The 20,953-nt window shown below is 54.6% G+C and overlaps 1 protein-coding gene across 8 annotated transcripts in view; it reads right to left on the bottom strand.

Annotated features, from left to right (window-relative positions):
* Positions 1-20,953, bottom strand: part of TMEM51 (transmembrane protein 51) — a 56,901-nt gene that overhangs the window by 10,643 nt on the left and 25,305 nt on the right. Inside the window, exon 1 of one of the 8 annotated variants that reach the window (XM_045475719.1) lies at positions 18,732-18,750. The exons of the other annotated variants lie outside the window; for them this stretch is intronic. The gene's annotated coding sequence lies outside the window, so the exon portion shown is untranslated. Of the gene's footprint in view, positions 1-18,731; positions 18,751-20,953 lie in introns of those variants that run through there. 8 annotated transcript variants of the gene reach the window in all.

The raw sequence follows: 20,953 nt of genomic DNA, 5'->3' as shown, positions 1-20,953 counted from the left end.
CCACAAGGCCTTTGCACTTGGTCTGGCTACTTAAAAACAATTTTTTTTTTTAATGTTTATTTAGTTTCGAGAGAGAGACATATGGAGCGCAAGTGGGGGAGGGGCAGAGAGAGAAGGAGACGCAGAATCCGAAGCAGGTTCCAGGCTCCGAGCTGTCAGCACAGAGCCCGACGTGGAGCTGGAACCCGTGAACTGCGAGATCATGACCTGAGCCAAGGTTGGCACTTAACCGACTGAGCCACCCAGGTGCCCCTGGTCTGGCTACTTTTTCCCAGTTCTGTCTCTCACCTCAAACTCCACCTCCTCCAAAAGGATATCCCTAACCACTCTGTATACAATGCCCCTCCTTCATCCAGCTACTCTTAAGCTCCATGCTTGTTGGTTCCCTGATGACATTCCTTCCCATGGACGGATGACATTACCTCGCCATCTAGAATAGTATTGTTTTGGGGCGCCTGGGTGGCGCAGTCGGTTAAGCGTCCGACTTCAGCCAGGTCACGATCTCGTGGTCCGTGAGTTCGAGCCCCGCGTCGGGCTCTGGGCTGATGGCTCGGAGCCTGGAGCCTGTTTCCGATTCTGTGTCTCCCTCTCTCTCTGCCCCTCCCCCGTTCATGCTCTGTCTCTCTCTGTCCCAAAAATAAATAAACGTTGAAAAAAAAAATTTTATAATAGTATTGTTTTGTTTCCTTGTAGGCTCCCTGTCTCCCCCACTGGAGTATAAACCCCCTGAAATCAAGCTCTTGTTAGGGAAGCCAGCAGGTGCTTAATAACTAACTCTTCATTGAATGAATATCGCGCAAGTTAAAAAGTTTAACCAATGTCCCATATCAATTTGGGGAAATTCCTCGTCCACAGTCGGCACCGAGGGGGAGAGGATTCGTTAGAGCAACTTTCAGGAGTAGCCCGTGTGCAGACCGCTTGCCAGCAACATGGGAGAGGTGCCCAGTTAATTGTGATTTCCATTCTGACCCAAAGTGGTGACTCTACCAATGTCCCCTGGTGTTCCTAGGCAGGAGTGGGCAGGGGTGAGAGCCCTGAGCCTCCTTCCTTTTGGGCAGCCGCTGTCTTCCCTCCCACGAGCACCCTTGGCCCAACCAGAGCCAGCATGGATTTCCGGGGTGGGGGCGGATAGTCACAGCTCTGGACACCGGACGCCCCACTTGACTGACACCCGAGTGTAGCCACCCCACACCTAGAGGGACCTGCTAGGAGTCTGATATGAAGACAGCACTTGGAATAAAATTGAACAAAAGAAAGGGAAAAAAGGCTCTGCTCTAGCTGAAATGGAGCGAAGGGCCCCAAACGATGGTGGAGTGTTCCCTGGCCCGGTTCCCGCTGAACCCCAGAAGTTCTCTGGAACGCAGTTCAGAAACCAAGGATCTGATCTAGACCCTTGAGTGGCCACGAAGCTTGCCCCCTGGCCCCAGAAGGAAGGCACAGCTCCAGCCCATCCAACCTTCCATGGGAGGGGATCTCAGTCCTGGCAGAGCGACCAGTTCCCAGGACAAAGAGCCTCCTTGACCCATCTCCCTGTGCCCTGAGCTCTTCCTGCCAAGCGGCATAATTGGGAAAGGGATCCCCAGCTGCATTCAGGGAACCAGGCCACATTCCCATCACAAAGGAAGAACTCAGTGGGGGCCCTCTGGGCCAAGTTTCAGCCCCTAGTCCCTTTTGTCACCAAGTTCCGGTCCCATGCAGGGGGGAAGGTTGGGGGGACCGGGAGGAGAAGGGCTCTGAGCCACCACTGCCGCAGCTCCCCTCCAGCCTGGGAGTGTCAGGCTACCTCCCTACCAACCAAGGTCAAAGGCATCAGGTTCCCATTCGTTCAGAGCATGTTCTTGTAGATTGAGCACTCAGGAAGAATGAAAGGCATGTGGCCAAATGAGTCATAAAGGTAGAGGGGAGGGAAGAGGGTTGCCTGGGCCCCGAGAGAGCTGACTAAAGGAAAAGGTGCTAAGCAATCTGCAAGGCAGAGCCACAACTGTAGGAAGAGTAGTGTAAGTCCCAGCAGCAGCCACCCTTCAAGGAGCGAGGAGCCCACTCTCTCGGAATCTCAGAGAGGTTACATAATTCGCCCTAGGGCACACAGTGCTAAGCAGCAGGCGAGATTCACAATCAAATCCTGCTGACTTTGCCCATGTTCCTCCTTCCCTTGCACCACACCGCTCCCTGGGCAGGGCAGGCGGGCCAGAAACGAGCACGGCAGTTTATTCTGGGAGATATTTCATCGCAGAAGCACGAGGGGTAACAGGTGTCCCTTTCTTTTAAAATGGCTTTCTAAGGAATTTGCATCTGACAATTGCTGGGTCCCTATCGTGTGCCAGGGGCTTTGGGGGGACACACGGATGTGTGAGATACTTTCACAGTCCAGCGGGAAGACAAGTGATTCTTTCTTATAGAAGGGAAGTCAGCATCAGGTAAGAGTGAACGTGGGTCGGGTGCCGATTCTGTGCCAGGCCCTGTGTCCAGCTCCTTCCGCGTACGATCACTTGATCATCACTATTTCTATTTTACAGATAAGGACACAGAGGCTCAGAGAGGTATAGTGACCTGTCCAAAGTTACACAGCTAGTATACAAGGCAGGTATAAGGCACGTCTGATTCTAAAACCCATAAATCACAAGGCAGTACTGATAACATGGGGCACAGAGAACGAGCCTACAGAAGGGGCAAGAAATTACCTTTGAGGGAGGTGGGGGAAGGAAGATCCAGAAGCTTTGCAAGGCCTTGAGGTGTATGTAAATTTACCTTGGGTGGAGTTTGGGGGTAGGAGGGGATTAAGGGCGATCTGTGGGGAGGGTTCAGTCTGAGAAACTGCACAGAGATGGGAGAGGGGACGGTTCCCAGAACCGAACACTTGCTGCCCTGAAAAGAGGCAGTTTTCCCCTCCCCAACGGAAGATCTTGGGGAATGTTTTTTTTAAAATGTTTATTTTTGAGTGAGAGAGAGAGAGAGAGAGAGAGAGAGGGAGAGAGAGAGAATCTGAAACAGGCTCCAGGCTCTGAGCCCGACGCAGGGCTCACACTCACCAACAGTGAGATCATGACCTGAGCCGAAGTCGGTCGCTTCACCGACTGAGCCCCCCAGGCGCCCCAGATCTTGGTGAATTTTATAAGACCTGACATCTCCAGTCTCCCTGCTAATCCATTTAAATATTGGCGCCTGATCCTTAATCGGAAGATAAATTCATTCTGAAGACTCCAGAAGCCATAAACAGAAGCAGTGAGCTAAACCAGGTATCTAGTCTTTGGGAGCTTGACACGGTGTCTCTCTCTAAGCAAGTGGCTGGCGTGCGACCCTATTTACAAGGCTGGCTGGCACCAGGGAGCCAGTCCCGAGGGCTCCAGCCACAGTCAATATTTCTTGGGAAATGTGACCTCGCTGTGTGTGTTTCCCTGCCAGGACAGAGTCTGGTGCCCATGAGACGCAGGGCAAAAAGCAAGGCTCCCATCGTCCTCAACTCAGTGAGTCTGACACCTTGATCCTCCTCCAGGCTCTGGGGCTGGGCCGCCAGTGGCCTCCCTCTCTGGAGAGCAAGGCCGAGCACGGGCACTGACCACCCCGCCCGGCCCCAGCATGCGGCCAGCTGCAGACACACCTGTTACTATTTCCGGGACGCTCCTGTGTGCGGGGCTCACGCGAAGCGCTCTGCGTGGGTTGAACTCATTCATTCCGCCCAAGCATCATATGAGAGAGGCGCTCTTATCCCCACCTTGGTCCGTGTCATCGCTGAATGCACTGAGGCACAGAGAGGTTGAGAAACCTGCCCCGGGTCGCACAGCGTGTAAGTGGCGGTCCTGTGCGCAGCCCCTCCTCATCCTCGAGGCAATAGGACACCAGCCTTTCTGCCAAGTCACCAAGACAGGACCTGTAATCAGTCCCACCAGTGAGGCCAGCAACAGGTCATTCCCCAGAGACAGGGAGCCCCTGCGACTCCGCTGCTCGCTTAGTGTGCTGGCTAACCCGGGCATCATGTGGACATAGCCTATGTCCTTGTGAGGGTCACTTTGGACGCTGACCTGCTTCATTTGTTTCTCCTCCCCAAGAGGCGTTTTTGCAGCAAAAAGTAGGCAGAGGGGAGAGCTTAAATCAGGGACTGCAGAGACTGTTTCCGAGTATCGAGCGCTCCCAGCACGCACTGGGCTTCCCAGGGTGGACTCTGGGCCCCAGGCCGTGTTCCCATCTCGGCCCGGCGACTTCAGTCACCGAGAGGCCTCCTCTCATCACCGTCCGCTTTAGCCGTCTCACTGGTCAGGGAGCCGGATGGGGATGGAACTCATGGGTTGTTATGCGTTACGGGCTCAAAGTTTGGGGGTATAGGTATTTATTCATTCACTCAACAAAACATTAACTGGGCGTCTACCACGTTCCAGGGCTTGCTGTAAGTGCTGGGGATAGAGGAATGGCCAAAACAGACGGAAGGCCCTGTCCCCGGAGAGCTCACGGACAACCACCTGTCTGGGAAAACTCCATCCCGTGCTAGATAGGAAGACAAGCCGAGAACAGCGATGCCCGCACCTGACACGGAGGCCGGTGGTAGGGGGTGCTGGGCGGGGGGCGGGGGGACTTTAAACGTGGTGGTCAGGGAGCACAGTGACTGAGAGAGTGTCATTGAACACTTTGAAGGAGGCCGGGGAGGGAACCATGTGGCTATTTGGGCGAAGGACATTCCAGGCAGAGGGAACCAAAGTAAAGAGGCCCCGAGGCAGGAGACTGTCTGGCTGTTTCCAGGGACGGTAAAGCTAGAAAATCAATGAGTGACTGCATTAAGGGCTTCCCTGCACCGGGTGGCGGGCAGAGAGGAACCGCTCCGGGTGTGTTAGCGGTCATTTCCAGCCTATAGAGGAGGTGAGCATCCGTCATCTTTACAGAGGCCCGGAGGGGGTGAGAGGCTAATTCAAGGCCATTGGAGTTGGGGGCAGAGAAGAATCTGGGGTTCAGCTCGGGCCTATTTGCCACTCACCCCTCTGTGTCTCTCAGAATTTGGGAGAAGGCATGTAGGAGGCTGAATGATGACCTCCCCCCAGATATCCCAGCCCTAATCCCGGGAATTTGTGACTGTTAACTTTAGGTGGCAAAAAGGACTTTTCAGATGTGATTAAGTTAAAGGGCCTGAGATGGGGAGATTAGCCGGGATCGTCCGGGCGGGTCCAATTTAATTACAAGTGTCCTTACAAGAGGGAGGCAAAAAGGTCAGAGGAGGAAGTGAGAGATGTAAGGTCGAAGCAGGGGGCTGCGGTGATGAGAGGAGGGGCCACGAGCCCGGGGGGCTGTGGGGGTGGGGGGTGGGCACCTACGGGCCCCCGAGTCAGCAAGGTATCACTTTCTCCCCTCTAGCCTCCAGAAGGAACCAGCCCAGCAGACCTGCTGACTTTACCCCGTGAAACTGACCTCAGGCTTCTGGCCTTAGGAACGGCAAGAGAGTGAATTTATGTTGTTTTTAGCCACCAAGTCTGGGGTCATTTGTTACAGCAGCCACGGGCAATGCACGCAGGGCACACCTTCCTCCGGCACCTGCTAATTCTCAGACCTTCTCTCGTCCAGCGGCTCATTTAATCGGACACAGTTCCTCGATCCTGATAAAATGGACCCCTTGGTGGATTTTGCCTCTCTTCCTCGCGTGGCCAGGCTGGACGGAGGAGGGCTGGGCAACCCGGCCCCCCTGCACCGCATTTACATTTTAACCAGAGATTTCTCCGGAGGCAAGCCTGCACTCGTTGTAACTTGGCCGGGGTAAAAACTGCGGCAAAGGCATGCGTCCTCACGCTGTATCAGCAGGCACCCGCTCTCCTGGTGGCCCAGTTCCTAAGCCCTCAGGACAAAGCTAGGCCGGCGTTTATTTTATGCGGTCCTTACGTGGGGGTTTCTAACCCAAACTGGAGGTGTGTAGAGAGGACAGGCAGACCTTTGCAGGCCGATGGATGCTGCAGAGGCAAAGCCCTCCCTGTTCCCAGGCCTTTATCAGGGCAGCCCTTGATTGGGGAGGGTAGGACGCAGTCCGAGAGCGGTCATCCTGCCCATATCTGGACATTTTCTTTTTTAGCCACAGTGATGCTGCTTCCACAGAAGCGGTTCCCAAACCTTCTGCCAAGCGCCTTTCTGGAATTCGCTCAAGCTTGTCCAGCCCTCTCCCAGCCCTCTCTTCCCTTGCTACCTGTGATTCCCACTGAAAGCCCCCCAGCCAGACCTGCTTTCGCCAGCTCTGGCCTCCTCCTACTTCCGGTTTTCAGGATGTCACCAGTCACACCAGATTCTTTTTCCACCTGTCACCTCCTGGGATCATAGCGGCAACAGTGAACGATCCCCTAAGCATTTACCAAGTGCCAGGCCCGGTGCTGGGTGCTTTCCATGCATTTATTGCTATTGCTATTAATTGTATTTAGACAATTTAATATATCATATTTATTACTTAAAATAATTATTTTTAAAACCTATTATTCATGATCACATTAAAAAATTTTTTAATGTTTATATTTATTAAAAAATTTTTTTTTCACATTTATTTATTTTTGAGAGACAGAGACAGAGTGTGAGCTGGGGAGGGGCAGAGAGAGGGAGACACAGAATCCGAAGCAGGCTCCAGGCTTTAAGCCATCAGCACAGAGCCCGATGCGGGGCTTGAACCCACGAACCATGAGATTGTGACCTGAGCCGAAGTGGGATCTTCAACCGACTGAGCCACCCAGGCGCCCCTTCATTATCACATTTAAAATGTCCAAGAACCCTGAGGAGAAAGTTTCTAGAGTGATCCCCATTTCACAGAGGAAGAAACTGACGTTCAGAGAAGTTGCGACACCTGCTCAAAGTCGTCCAGCGAATGGCACAGCAAAGATCTGAACTAGATACGTCTGAGCCGAGAGCTAGCTCACTCCACCACCTGCTGCCTCCCAGCGCCCCACATCCCCACGGGGAGCCGCCTCCCCACACCCTGGCTGCTTGGAGCCCTTCCTAGGCTGACCTCAGTCTCTGTGGTCAGGTGGTAGAATTCCTTGTTTCCCTTCGTGTTATTTCCCCTCCATAAAAACCAACTTCTCCCCGTGTGAGTCACTCGGCCCCCTGCAATCCTGATACTCATCTGGACATATTGTAAATAATTGACGCTGGAATGTTTAATCATAAAACTGGGGCTGAGGTTAAAACGGGGCAGCCCGCAGGAGACGGGGACGAGAATAACAGCTCACGGGGGAGGCTCGCTTTGTGGGGCTTGGCACCTCTTACACGTTGGGAAAGGGAGTGAGAACGACCCTCGGTCGAGTGCTCACCCACCTCCACGAGCGGGCGTGCTCCCCAACATCGCTTCCCTTGTTGCTCCCAGCAACCCGGGAGGAAAGCGCTACCCCCACCATCCCCCTCTGCAGAGAAGTCAGGGCACAGCCCGCGCACGGGGTGGGGCTCGATCCCCTCTGTCTGGCGGCAATCAGAACAGACAGAATCGACCTCACAAGGTTGAGGAGTGAGTGTTTTATCCACCTTAGGTGAACAGAGCTAGCTAGGTATACAGTAAGTGCCAAGACACGGCACAGGGATGATGGGAGGGATGACATTTGGATTCTACACGCGCCACCACCTGCTCCCCCAGGTTGTAAGGCCTCCTGGGAACTGAAAAAGACTCACTGTGCTTCCTTGGCAGCCAGCACGTGACGTTGAAGCGGCCTCCTCCTGGACAGATAAGCCCCGATGAAACTCCCGAGGCGCAAAACCGTTTCTGGGGGGCGCCAGAGGGCACGCCTTGGCTGCCCTTCCTCCCCGCCGTTCTGGTCTGTAAACGCCAGTCGGGCCCCCGCTCACGTGCTGGAAAAGGCGACGACCTCCTCGGGATGCACCAGAGCCAGCTGGCTGGAGCGACACGTCACCTGGAGGGCGCAGCTCACCTCCAAGCTCAGTTCACCTGATCTTTTCTTCTCGTACCTGCGCTGGAGGGCGGGTAGTGCCGACTCACTGGCCAGATACCCTCAGTAGGGTGGTTTTGTTCGGGCGGTTCATGGTTCCTAATGTCCACTCTGCCCTTCCTCCGCTGTGAGAAAACTCCTGATGCTCAGTTTTTCAGGGCTTCCCAGAATACAGAGCATTACCCAGCCTCTTGAGAGGCTCGCCGGGCCACAGGACTAGGTTCCACCCAATGGGACATAAGCAGATGTGTGTGTCAGGGGAGGGGGGCATTCAGGAAGGGTTCTTAAGTAGAAGGGACATCTCCCTCTCTCTCTCTTTTGCACCTTCCTCCTTCTTACTGACTGTGGTGTAGATGTGATGGCCGGAGCTCAGCAGCCATGCTGGAGCATGAAGTAGAGGATGGCAAAACAATAAGAGAGAAGGAGCCCGGGTCCCTGGTGATTGCTGAGCCACCCTCCCAGCCCCAGACGGCTGAACCCTGGACTCTGTTTACATGGAAGAAAAACAAAGGTTTATTCTATTGAACCTATTGTTACGTAGGGCTTTTCTACACCTACACCAGCCCAGGCCTGGTTGAATAGTAACAGTGAATTTGTTTTTATTTACAAGCCTAACAGCTAAGCCAAGGATAGTGCTAAAAACTCCACCTATAGAATTTATTTAATCGTCACACGAACTCCAAGGGACAGAGGGTATCGTCCCATTTTACAGATGAGGACACTGAGGTCTTGCCTAAAGCCATACGGCAGGTCTGACTCCACTCTCCCATCCTGCCATTAAGCAAAGATAACCAGAGGGGAAGTATGGCCAGCAGACTCGTAAAGTGGCCTCACAATCCATACCTCCTGGTGTTTATGCCCTTGCGTGACCCCTCCACTTGAGTATGGGAGGAATCTTGGTTCGCTTCAGGCCAGTAAAATACAGCAAATGTCGGGATGCCGGTTATCATGTGAGATTATATCACAAAGGACTGTAATGCCCACCTTGCAAGGAGATCTTCTCTTGCTTATTGACTTTAATAAAGCGAGTAGACATTTTAAGGGGAGATCCATTTGGCAAGGCCCTGAGGTAGGCTCCAAATGACAGCAGCAGTAAACGAGGCCCTCGGTCCTACAACCTGAAGGGAGCAATTCTGCCGTCAGCCAAGACAGCTGGGAAGCGGGCCCTTCCCCACTCGAGCCTCCGGATGAGAACCCATCCCTGGCCCACACCTTGACTGTGGCCTGGCAGAGGACCCAGCTAACCTGTGCCTGGACTCCGCACCCACAAAAACTGTGAAATACAAAATGTGAATTATCTTACGCCGCTAGGTTTGTGGTAATTCGGTATAAAGCGCCAGACCAAGAGGGGAACTTTTGTTGCCAGTGGACTCTGACGAGATTAGGGGAGGTCAGTGAAGGAGCCCATCTCTTGGAGAAAGGGGCGAGGACCGGAAAGGGTGGAGAAGTCTGAAAGTCAGGTCGGGAGGCTGGTGACAGTGGGAGCGAAGCCTGGAGGCTGACTGTGGGCAGATGCGACTGTGAGATAAAGGCACGACGTTCCAGAACCAGACCTGGGCCACAGAGCCACGCGCGGATCGGGAAGGGGGGCGGGGGGCGATGGAAGCTCAAGGCAGGACTCCTGGCTCTTCCACTCAACTAGCTTATATCCTACAGAGCCTCGGTTTTCTCATCTGTAAAACGGCTGTGACTATACCTTTCCAAAGAGATGACGCACAGAGAAAGTGCTTGTCGGTGGAGCACTGGCCTGAAAGCAACCTTCACAGGAATGAGGGGCACGAGAGACTCAGCGTGGGCTCTCTGGGCGCTCGAACCTTAAGTGGGGAGAGAAGACAGTCTGGACAAAGAAGCGGAGAAGGGCTCCTCAGGCAGAGAGGCGGGGAGCGGGGATCACAGGGTCCAGAGGCTCCGGGAGGCGGTGTAAGGAGGGGGGGGCAGTGGTAAGCCTCACCACGTACCCTGGAGAGGTTCAGAGGATGCTGCTGTTTCACCTGGGCCATGACCATTCTCCATCCTGGTGGAACAGCACCCTGATTTTCCTCTGCCAGGACCTCCCCGCTCTCAGTCCAGTGTCTGGCCCTAACTCTGGCCACTGAGGGCATTCCCCACAGCAGGGACGGTTGCTGCGAGACAAGGAAAGTGGAGTGGGGGAGGGGAGAAGAGGGGACTAAAATATTAGCGCCGATCATAAAACGGGAGCGTGGCCTCACGTGGCCACTGAAGACGGTGTGGCACAGGTGAAGGGCTGGATTAACCCAAGCTCCTGAGCTGAGGCCCAGCCCCCTCCGCCTGCCACCCCACAAAGAGACATGCCGGGTCCCTAATTCCGCAACAACCCAGCCGCAAGAAGCCGCAGAGCCGAGAGCGGCCAGTATAACCCCAAGCTGGACATTAGCGGGGATGGACTATGGCTGCTGAGCTCCACGGTGGGGGGGGGGGGGGGGGGGTTCATGACACCAGCTGCACCCAGGTGACTGTCTGGATGGGCGTCTGCCGTATCCAAGAGCTGCACTGTCCAATACAATAGGCACGGCCACACGCGGCCGGTCTGTACTGAGATGGGCACCTCTGTGAGCCTTGTTTTTCTCTGTAAAAGGCAGATGCTGGGGGCGTGTGGGTGGCTCAGTCGGTTGAGCATCCGACTCTTGATGTCGGCTCAGGTCATGATCTCATGGTTTGTGGGTTCGAGCCCCGCATGGGGCACTGCGCTGACACCGTGGAGCCTGCTTGGGATTCTCTCTCTTCCTCTCTCTCTCTCTCTCTCTCTCTCTCTGCCCCTCCCCTGCTCAAGCTCTCTCTCTCTTTCTCTCTCAAAATGAATAATTTTAAAAAACTTAAAAAATTAAAAGGAAGATGCTGCTTTCAAGGGTCTGGTGACACTGTTAGCTGAGGCTGTCGGCGGGTGTGGAGGCCCGAGGGCTCTGTTGGAGAGCCGCTGCTGTGTGCGGTGTGTGAATGATAAACCCAAGTTAGGCTCCAGGCTGTGGCCTCCAGCAGCTGCTAAGAGGTTTATCCCCGAACAGAAGTCCCTCCCCTATTGATCCTGTGGCTGGGAGCGCAGCGGGTTTCCCCATCCAGGCAGGCACCTGCAGGTTTGAGGAGGGAAGCCGAGAGCCAGCGTCAGGAGAGGCACGCACCTTGGGCGTCTGCGTGGACCGTGATCGAGAAACCCCCAGAGAGATGGGACACGCTGTTCTGTGGGGCTTCTCAGGGTCTTTTCCAGAGGAAAAACAAATGGCTAGTGAAAATACGTCTGCATTTCAGACGCGCTACACGGGAACACAGAGGGACAAGGAGGAGGGAGCCGTGGCTGTACTAACGCCTAGCAGCGGGGCTGGGGGTGGGGGGTGGGGGGGCTCTGGGGGCCAGTGGGAGGCTCTGGACCTGTGACTGTTCATCACCGGCCTGCCAATGCAGGGGCAGATCCGAAAATTGACCACCGACCCTCTCCTGAGAAGGGCTGTATTCGTTTCCTGTTGCTGCTGTGACAAATCACCATAAACTTAGCAGCTTAAAACTACGCCAGTTCATCCCCTTACAGTCGTGGAGGCCAGAAGTTCTAAAATGATGGTGTCAGCAGACCTGCCTTCCCCCGGGGGGATTCAGGAGAGAATCTCTTTCCCTGCCTTCTTCAGCCCCTGGAGGCTCTCCACACTCCTTACCTCCTGGCCCCCTCCTGTCTTCACAACACTCCCCGGCCATCTGTCTCCATCACCACACCTCCCTCTCTGACACCCCTTACCCCTGCCCCCTCTTACAAGGACTCTTGCGACTACAGCATGCCCCTGGGATAATGTGAATCTGCAAAGGCCTTTGATCACATAAGGTAACATTTATCACAGGCTCTGGGATTAGGTGGACATCTCCGGGGTGGGGGGACATTATTCGTTAATGAATGTGTTATCCAGCCTACCGTAAATGCCCTCGGCACAATCCTGTCCAATCTCGGGTTCACTGGCCTTCCAGGACTGTCCTCCAGGATAAGAAGCCCCGCTCTGGTATCTCACAGCACGGCTCTTGGAGCCCCAGGGGTACCCGGCTATAGACAAGGCACGTCAGACGCAAATTGCAGGATTATACATTTTACAAAAGGGCCTTTTGTTTTCAAAAGCATGTGTCTTTAAATCATGATAAGAGTGGCTAACGTGCATTGCTTACTCTGAGCCTGGATTATCTCACTGAGTCTTCACAAAGAAGCGGCCACCATCACCCCCATGTTACAGATGCGGACACTGAGGCCCGGAGAGGTTACATAACTTGCCCAAAGTCTCATGTTAATAAGTAGCAGAAGGAGGCTGTGAACCAGATGCTCTGAGTCCAGAGTCCCTCTAAAATCCTGCCTCTCATCTGCCCCCATGCCAGGCTTTGAAAGAATAATGAGTTTTTTAAATGTCTATACAGTGCTTGTGTGAACAAGGCCCTCCTTTGTCCGCTGTCCGCAGCCACAGTTTGGGGTTGCTGATGGAAGAGAAACGGGGGGGACTGGGGTTCGTCCCCTGCCACTCGGTGACAAAGACAAACACCAGCGTCTTCCGTAACCTGCTCGGAAGCCGAGGGTCAGAGCTGAGGGCTGACCTTGCACCTCTCCGCCACCCGGGCCCGGCCCTGTGACCCGGGGCGTCAGGCGGCTGGTCACATGTCCCAGGACTTTGTCCCTTTCTCAGACGCCACAGCACCGTGTTGGGGGTTGCAATTCCTTCCTGGCACGAAGCTGGACACTTGAACGTCATTTTTTTTTTTTTTTAAATTTTTTTTTTCAACGTTTATTCATTTTTGGGACAGAGAGAGACAGAGCATGAACGGGGGAGGGGCAGAGAGAGAGGGAGACACAGAATCGGAAACAGGCTCCAGGCTCTGAGCCATCAGCCCAGAGCCTGATGCGGGGCTCGAACTCCCGGACCGCGAGATCGTGACCTGGCTGAAGTCGGACGCCTAACCGACTGCGCCACCCAGGCGCCCCATTGAACGTCATTTTTGTAATCATCCAAAGACTCCTTGGCGGCCCCCTCGTCCCCACTGTAGAGCAAGGAAGGGGGGCTGAGGTTGGTGGGCAGGTGCACACTGCTCCGAACCAACGCCGTGCGCGTTCGGACCCGACCATCTGCCTGGAAGCCCCACAGCGGGTGTCCCCGTCTCCAGCGCATCCGCGGGTGTCCCTGTCTGTTCCCACCCCTTAGGCCGGGAGCTATGCCAGATGGTCTCTACCCTGCAGGGGGCCCAGGCAGTGCAGGACTTTATGACCCCGATTCACCAATCAGTGGAGGGACTGTAACCACACATCTGGGCATAGGATAGAATTACTGAAGCAAAGGTAGCCAGAGGGGGGAGGCACAGCACAAGTCAAGACTGCTCTCGAGTCAGGAGAAACGTCCAGGCTGAACAATAACAATGGCCACGCAGTCATTCACAAGAGTAGATGACAAGGACGATGACTAACAATAATGATGATGACCCTGAAGATAAAATAGCCCCTGTCTCCTGAGTACCGCCCACAAGCTGGGCGAGGCTGGGGGATGCGCCGGGGAGGGTGGAGCCTGGGGGGCAGGAGCAAGGCTGCGGACCCCTGGCTCCTGGCAGTCTCCCCACAAACCTTAACCGGGCGCCCACAACATGCCAAGCAGAAGTGCAGGTGCTGGGGGACGAGCACACAGGCCCTCTCTTTACAAAAATCCAGGATCAAGTTGGAAACTCCCAAACAGGCAATCGAGGGTTATCTATGATTATCACAGAAGTCTCTGCAGGGACCCTTTAAACGAGGCCCTGCTGTGCTCTCCACAGCGCCAAGTTGTCCAGAGCCTGTCGCACAAGTCACTCCCAAGGAGTGTCCCCGGAGGTCTGGGGACCGGGCTACACTGGGCCGCGGGAGCCAGGCTGCCCAAGGCCACCTGGACCAGGACGCAGGTGCCATGTGGTCAGGCGGATGCTCCTCCCGGCCCTAAGTCTGGGCGCGACCAAGCCTGGCCAATCAGATCTTCCCATTTCTCAAAGGGCGGGGCCTGGGCCAGCCAGGACCAATGTGACTTAATTCTTCCTGGTTGAGGAAATGCCCTTGAGGGGAACCCCCAGCGGGGCCCCTTCCTGGCTGGGTTTGCCAGAGGGACTGGAGGTAGCTGGTGGCCATCTGGTCCTCCCCTTTGGGGGGCGGGGGGTAGGCTGCTCCAAGAGGGAGCCAGCGTGGAGGAAATGTGAGCGGAGGTGGACGGTGAGCCCGATGCCAGAATCCATCCAGGGGGACCTTACCGATGTTTCAGTTGGATGAACCCAGATAAATCCTCTTGCCTAATAAAACAATAAAATAAATGACTTAAAAAAAAAAAAAAAGCCCCCAAAGCAAAACCAAACTGGCCAGTTGTCCCCATTCTTCCCCTTTCTTTTTTTTTTTTTTTTTCAACGTTTATTTATTTTTGGGACAGAGAGAGACAGAGCATGAACGGGGGAGGGGCAGAGAGAGAGGGAGACACAGAATCGGAAACAGGCTCCAGGCTCTGAGCCATCAGCCCAGAGCCTGACGCGGGGCTCGAACTCACGGACCGCGAGATCGTGACCTGGCCGAAGTCGGACGCTTAACCGACTGCACCACCCAGGCGCCCCGCATTCTTCCCCTTTCTGAGGCAAGTTTGGTGCCACCGAGTGAGCAGGGATCACCGCCCTCCGCGAGGCCCCACCCCCCTCACATGTGCTCTCGGATTGCCAAGTCAGGCCCCGAGCACCTGCAGAGGGAGGAGTAGGCGTTCTGGAACACTCGGTCAAGAGTCAAGGTCTGCTTGCAGGTGATAGGATCGCCTTCCTTGGTGGGGATGTTTTGAGGAGTCATCCTCAGGGTCACTTCAGGGTCACTAAGACAGCTCTCTGGCCTTGGCAGTGACTGAAGAAGGATGTGGTCCCGGGACTGAAAGCTGGCAAATCTCTCCCTGGGCCACACTGCCCTCCAACATGCCACCCCGATAGATGCTGTCATAAATCACGAGGTTGGGAATGCCTCTAGGCCGTTAGCAGGAATTACAAGGCAGAGAGGAGAACCAGGCCTGCCCTTGGAAACTTACCGCCAAGGTTGTAATGCACACCTAGCGAACGGATACACACACAGGAAGAAAGAGGGAAGGGCACCGGGCGAGCCTGTAGGGACAGGCAGACGCATCCAAGGGGACGCCATCGCTCTACCCTGTGGGCCGGGCACTGTGCTGGGCACCGAGAGGGCGGTCAGCGGCACTCTGCCCTCAGCCTCCCGCAAGCCCAAGAGGGCGGAACAGAAGAAATATGAAGGGGGGGCGGGGGGCAGTGGGCAGGAAGAACAATGAGGCACAAAGGACCCAAAGGAGGGAAAAGTGAGCAAAACCGGAGTGACCCCCGTGAAAGCACAGGAGGAGGAAGAAAGGCCACTAGAGTCAGGGGCAAGGAGGACCCGGCCCCTGACAGGCAAGGGGGTGGTTGGGGAGACTGCTGGGGGGTAGGATGCAGATACAGCACCGGGGTGTGGGTGAATTTTTGGAAGGGGGGTGAATCCCATGCTGGGTGCCCACTGGGCAGCTCCTGCCTCTCTGGTCAAACAGCCAGGCCTTTGTCCTCCGGCAGCTGTCACAGGGGCGGGCCCAGCATATACTCTGCGTGCACAGGTAGGCCAGCGGGCACAGAGGACTCCAGACCCCGCCTGCTGGGCAAACATCTGCCACCCCACATTCGCCGCAGTGGCTGCTGAGCACAAAGGGGACCCAGCAAGCAAGTGCAGCCCTGGGGAGAGGCCACACCCTAGGATGGCCCCCCCCCCCTTCCCTTAGGTAAAGGCCAACCTCCCCTGGATGTGGACCATGAAGGCCTCCTCCGTGGCCTCCCTGCCTCCTGGCCTGCCCTCTCTATGCTGCTTTTAGGCGGGTCTTTCCAAAAGGCAAATGTGATCATACCACCCTCAGTCAAGATCCCTCCATGGCTCCCCATCACCCTCCTGGCCCCTAGCACCTGCCTGCCGCTCCCCCCAGGCCCGGGCTGATTTCCACGCACTTTCCACGCACAACCTCGTTTCATCCTCCCCACACCCCTGTGTCTCACCCCGTTCCACAGACAGCTGAGGGTGGGAGAGGGTAAGTAACCCAAAAGCAGCTTCCCACCTTGGCAGAGTCACCGTCCTCATCTGGGCTCAAAAGCCAGCTCATCTGTGACTGCTGGCTCTCTCTCGTCCTTCCCATCAGCCCCTGTCATCCTCAGGGTCCATCTCTTCCTTCTTTTCTGTTTCTTTTCTACTCCAGGGTAGAGCCTGACACCTCACTGTCCCTACCTGGCTTCCTACCCGCGCGGTCTTTCGTTTCTGTCCAACTCATCCAGCATGCTGCTGCCATTTTGATCCTCCAGAAACGGGCTTTTTCATCCTGTCACTCTCTCGCTCAGAAACCCTCGGTGGCTCCCCATTGCCAGAGGATCAAAGACCGAAGTCCTTAGCTTGGTGTTCAGGCCCTTCTGCCCAGCTCGAGGGGTCTGGGAAACAGGTGAGGAGCCTTCCCAAGGAGCCAATCTGAGGCATCCTGGCCTCGCTAGGGTTCTTCCTCTCCCTGCTGGCCTGCTGGGGCAGGGAGGGGCTGGCTACCGCAGACCGTAGCTGTATTTCAGACACTGAGGTCCTCGTGGCTGCCAGAGCCGACCTCCCTGGCCTGTGGGGTCCTTGCCTGGGGTTTTCCAGGGGCAGGGAACACTTATTTCCACTTTGGGGGCTCCGTGGGGCCTCCTGAAGGACGGGAGCATGGGGACAGGAGGGTGGTGACAGCCTCAGCACTCTGAATCTGAGACTCCGCACGGCTGTGGGGCTCCACGGGCAATGGGGTTACCGCCTTTCCCTTCTGCCACAGAAGGGCATCAAAGCAAAACAAAACCCAAACAAAAAGTATCTTCTCTTCTCCTACTGCCATCTAGTCATGGCGGAAAGGTTAGTGTGACAGTAAAAACAGTAGGAGAGAATCCTGGGAACACAGGGCATGCCCTTACATGACATCGATTTTTATTTGGGGAAAATTTAATACACTGTCCTTCGTCTTCTAATTCTGCTGTGAATTGATGAAGGGATTCTCACCCACAGGCCAGAGTCTCCATGCAGCATTTAGAAACTACAAGGCTAAATTATGTCTCCCTCGTCAGCCATTGTAACCAACCTCTCATACAGATGTGACCAAGGGAAAAAAAATCAGAAACATACACTGTTACCACGCATCGCATTAAAAATCTGAGATTAAAATCCCAATAAATTAAGAAGAGACAATTTATTATAAAAGGATTGTCCCACTTACAAGAAAGTCTCAGGCCTCAGTTTTCCCATGTGGGAAACAGGAGGTCGGGTGAGACTATCGATTATCCCCAAATTTCTTCTGGCACTGAAATGCTCAGATTTCCTAAATTAGTCCCTGGTAAGAGAAGGCCTGTATCATAACGATATGCAGGGTTTTTGTTTGTTTGTTTAAAAAAATTTTTTAATGTTTATTTACTTTTTTTGGGGGGGGGGAGGGGCAGAGAGAGAGGGAGACACAGAATCCGAAGCAGGTTCCAGGCTCTGAGTTGTCAGCACAGAGCCCAACGCGGGGCTTGAACTCATGAACCCTGAGATCATGACTTGGGCCGAAGTTGGACGCTTAAATGACTGAGCCACCGGGGAACCCCTATATGCAGTTTTTAGAGAGCTCTTTAGAGAAAAGAATTTCCCAAGTTTTAGAGGAAATAGGTTTTAGGCTACTTGCCCATCTCCTGGCCCCTCTGGCCGGGCCGTGACCTTCATCTTACGGTGAGAGCTGAACAGATTCGGCAAAACAGATGCCCCGCCCCCCCCCCCCCCACTAGAACCTCCCCCAGAACCTCCCCCATGTTTTGAACATTGTCTCAAATGTACGGGAATCTGCGTATATGCACAGAATAGCGCCTGGACGGCTATGTAGCAAACCCAGTGGTTATCTTTGGGGTGTGGGTGGGGTGACAAAAGGGGCGATGTCCTTCAGACCTCCTACAGCCTCTGCACCAGGCTTTCTCCACCTCAGCGCCACCGATGCGCCTGGCTGATAATTCTTGGTCGTGGGGGCCACTGATGCGCCTGGCTGATAATTCTTCGTCGTGGGGGCCATCCTGTTTATGGCAGGATATTTAGCAGCGTCTCTGGTCTCTCCCCACCAGATACCAGTAGCACCTCAATCCCAGCTGGGACAACAAAAATGTCTCCAGACTTGGCCATGTGTTCCCCGGTGGTGGGAGAGGGGAGATGCCCTTGCCAAGAACCACTGCTCTAATGATTGGTTTCAGATTTTTTTTTTTTTTTAAAGAAGCACGTGCAGTACGTTTTATTAAGATGATTAAGGATATCTCCATTCAACACTCTGGCAGGTGTTCTCAATTCTCTTTGCCCCAAGATGTCGAATGCACCCATGTCCAGATACACCAACACCTACTTCCGTCGCTGGAAGTATCCATCTACATCTGCCTCCTGCTTGGTCCCCCTGCTGCTGCCCTTGCCCCCATGGCAGCCACAAGGAGCTTCCAAACGTGCCCTTGAGTATGTCACAGCCACTGCCTGGCTCCCTACTGCCCTGAGAATAAAATCCAAACTCCCCACCTGCCCCCCGGGCAGGCTGTCGTCTGGACCCCGGCTCCCTCTGCCTTCTTCCAGGCTCTGGCGGCTCACGGCAGGGTCCCCAGCTTCCCGGGGAAGCCCTGGAGCTGGTTAGAAAAAGCGGAATCCCAGGTCCACCCCAGACCTCCTGGCTCATTTCTGCAAGTGCATCGTCAAGTTCGAAAAGAGCTGCTCCAGTCTGCTCCTCCCCCCCCCCCGCTCCGACCACACTGCCCGTCACCACTGGCTCCTTCTCACTTTTTACTTACACGACACTCTCACGGTGAGGCATTCCAACGTCTTCGATCGAGTAAGTTGCCTCATGTGATTCCCTATCTTGGCGCCCTGCTGGTTTGGGACACAGCTATGACTGCAGCTTGTAAGCGTCCTGTTGGTTTACCCTGTGTTTTGTCTGTCTCTCTCCCCCGTATCCCACACCCCAGAATAAGCTGAATGAGGTCAGGTGAAGGGAAGACAGAGCCAGACACACAGAAGGCATTCTGCAAATATTTTTGGAATGAACAACAGTCACAAGTATTACACCCTTACTGCCTGGCAATACTTTGTTTTTTACATGGATTATCTTGTTTATTCTTCGTGAAACCTACAAGGTGAGATGGGTAGTATTTATGATAATCCCCATTTTGCAGATGAGGAAATAGAGGCACATGACACAAGGTCTCACAGCCGGTGGCAGGCTCCCCACCCGGAGCCGGGTGGGGACAAGATCTGGCCCCACGACGACACCTGTCACCACAGCCCAAGCCCACCTCCTTATTCCTAACCAAAAAGCATCTTACGCACGTACTCTCGGGGGCTCGACACAGAAAAGGATTTCCTAGTGAACAGTTCTACAAAATGAAGAATTCTGCTGTTGGGAAATCATCATCCCTTCATGTGCTTTTTGGGAAAATTACCTCTTTGCGTTCGGAATCTGTTTACGCCGGGTCTGCCTCTCCACATGGTCCCAAAGACTGTTGCTATAAACCATTTTACCTCCAGACACGAGTCCAGAAACAAACCCGACAGGGAAGACACAGGGATGTTCAAGTGAAGGAACGGTTGATATTTCGATGCCCTCTGTCCGGCGGGAGCACCTTCACCCCTTGTGGCCACCAGGCGAGTCACTGTTCGTCTTTGGACATCCATCCTTTTATGACCCTCCCTGTCTGCTCTCTCCAAGGAGCACCAGCCACGCCCCTTGTCACTCACTCAGGGCTGTACCAAGTACTCCCTCCACGGCAGCTCCGTGACCCTCCGGGCACTTGTGACCTTGCCCGACCTCCCTGAGAGTGATGGCCATGTGTCCCCACGGCCTTATCATGGGCACAAGCTACCACGTCTTCCCACTTCCGGAACCTTCTCACTGCACCACGCCCGCCACGTCCCAGGCGCTGTGCTAGGCTGTGCGCGGTAGTCATCCGTCTTAATTTAATCCTCAGGTCAGTCCTTTACGTGAGGAACGTGGGGTCTCAATTTTGCAAATGAAGAAAAGAGCCTGAAGCTCAGAGAGGTGAAGTGATTTGCCCAAGGTCACACAGCCAGTCAGTGAGAGACCCCAAATTTGAACGGTTCAACTCGGAATGGGCCTGGCGTACCGATAATCGCGTTACGGAACACCAGGCACGGTGCTGACACCTTCGCTGCTCGATCTCACAACGGCCCCGTGGGGAGGGGGCACGATTGTGCCCATTTTACAGATGAGGAAACTGAGGCCCGCAGAGGCAGATGGGCGTATATTCAAGGTCGCATAGCCAAGAAGAGAGCAGGGATTTGAACCCAGAAGGGACACGCCAGGCTGTGCTGCCACTCTGCTTGAAGCCTACGGCAATCACACATTTTTTCGTCCATTTACCTATTTTTTTTTTAAGTTTATTTATTTACTTTGAGAGAGAGAAAGAGACAGCACGAATGGGAGTGGAGCAGAGAGAGAGGGAGAGAGAGAGAATCCCGAGCAGATTCCACACTGTCAGCACAGAGCCTGACGCGGGGCTCGATCTCACGAACCGGGAGATCATGACCTGAGCCGAAATCAAGAGTCGGACGCTTAACTGACTGAGCCCCCCAGACGCCCCACACATTCTTCACTGAGAAACCAGCATGCTCCAAATCTCATGCAGGCAGCCAGATATCACGGTTTGACTTTTGTCTTCAACCCAAGGGAAAGAGAAGCCTGAGAAACCCACGCTGTGGTCCCCAAAATGCAGGCAATCAACCGGCCAATCAATCAATCACACAGACTCAACACACAAAAGGGTGGCTCGTCCGCCTTGAGCACGGTCTTGTTGAGCTCCGGTCTCAGAGCCAGCTCAGTGTGGCGGGAAGCCTGCCGTCCGTTTGGCCATGACAGCACCTGTCGGCCCCGCATCTCTCCCGATGGTGGAAACAAGATGGTCAGGAAACAGAGCTTGGGATGAAGGTTTTGAGTGTTTAAAGTGAGAGAATCCGAGAGAGGGTTTAATCGCAGACCTTCAGATTCAACTGGACATGG

The sequence above is a fragment of the Leopardus geoffroyi genome, chromosome C1, assembly GCF_018350155.1.
Source record: "Leopardus geoffroyi isolate Oge1 chromosome C1, O.geoffroyi_Oge1_pat1.0, whole genome shotgun sequence".
NCBI lineage: Eukaryota > Metazoa > Chordata > Mammalia > Carnivora > Felidae > Leopardus > Leopardus geoffroyi.
Note: the sequence above shows the minus strand (reverse complement) of the source record. Positions and strands in the feature narration are given on the sequence as shown.